The following is a 1,531-nucleotide window of genomic DNA, read 5'->3' as shown; positions in this document are numbered from 1 at the left end:
ACTGGAAGTAAATATTTGTAAATTACATATCTAATACAGAACTTGTATTCAGAATATGTAAAAAAACATTTAAAAAATCAATAATAAGAAAATAAATGGGCAAAGGATTTGAGCGGATATAATACCAAAGCAGAATATAGACTGAAATGGACACAAAACTCAATATATACTATACTCAATAGTATTAGTGATTAAGAATATTTAAATAAAACTTCAGTAAAATATCTTTAACACTGTATTGGGGCTAATAACAAAGTACCACAGAATGGGTGGTGAGGAAAAAGACATTTTTATTTGCCCTTCTAGGTCTCTTCTGGCTGTTCTAAGAATTAAATTGACAGACAGATTAATGAGATGAAAATAATTAAATTCAATTTGTTACATACATATGGAGGTTCCATGAGGATTTGGGACCCAAGAGCAAGGTGGACAATTAAGACTTATATGCCATCTTGAGCTAAGGAGGAGTTAGTGGTTTGGGACTTCAAAGATAAGGAAAGTAATTCACATGGAAAAGCAAATGTTTGGTAAACAAATGTTTCTTTGTTAAAGCAATGTTTCCAGAAGCAAATGTTTGGTGAACAAATGTCTCCGGGAAGAGACAATGGGACATAGAATGAACTCTGATCTCTAGATCCTGTCAAGTTTCCCCCATTACACTCAGCCTGCATTCTTTGTACATATCTCTGATGATAGCTCTATTTCCTGGAAAAGACCCTCAATTTAAATTCTTTTAGGCAGTTACAGGGAAGGTCAAAGTTTCTTCCCAAGTCTTTGTTTCTTAAAAATAAAATGATCTTCATACCAGAGAGAAAAATTGGGTGTGGGGGCGGGGGGAGGTGGGGAGTGTGGCAAATTTTTCTTTCTTACAGAGGCATAAACAACAGAAATTTATTTTCTCACAATTCTAGAAGCTAAAATTCCAATATCTGAGATCTCTCTCTTTGGCTTATTAATACTATCTTCTCTCTGTGTTGTCCTATGATCTTCCCTCTCTGCTATCTGTGTCTTCATCTCCTCTTCTTATAAGGACAAGAATCATATTGGATTAGGGTCCACTTATATGACCTCATTTTACCATTACTACCTCTTTAAAGGCCTTGTCTCTAAATACAATTACTTTCTAAGGCATCAGTGGTTAATCCTTCAACATATGAATGCAGGGGCAAACAATTCAGCCCATAACACATACCTATCGCAATGACAAAAAAAATTTTTTTTAAGAAAAAAGGTTACTTTAGAAGTGCAAGTGAGGATGTGGAGGACCAGAATGCTCATGTATTGCTGGTGAGAATACAAAATGGTATGTGCATTTTGGAAAACATGTACTTATTGTATGAGCCAGTAATATAACTCCTAGGTATTTACCCACAAGAAATAAAAACACGTTCACACAGAGACTATGTATAAAAGTTTACAGCAGTTTTATACATAATAGTCAAAAACAAAATATTCATCAACTGGTGAATGAATAAATTATATATCCATACAAGGGATGCAACTCATAAATGAAAAGGAAAAACTGATTATT

This window comes from Pteropus vampyrus, unplaced genomic scaffold (genome assembly GCF_000151845.1).
Source record: "Pteropus vampyrus isolate Shadow unplaced genomic scaffold, Pvam_2.0 Scaffold139, whole genome shotgun sequence".
NCBI lineage: Eukaryota > Metazoa > Chordata > Mammalia > Chiroptera > Pteropodidae > Pteropus > Pteropus vampyrus.
Note: the sequence above shows the minus strand (reverse complement) of the source record.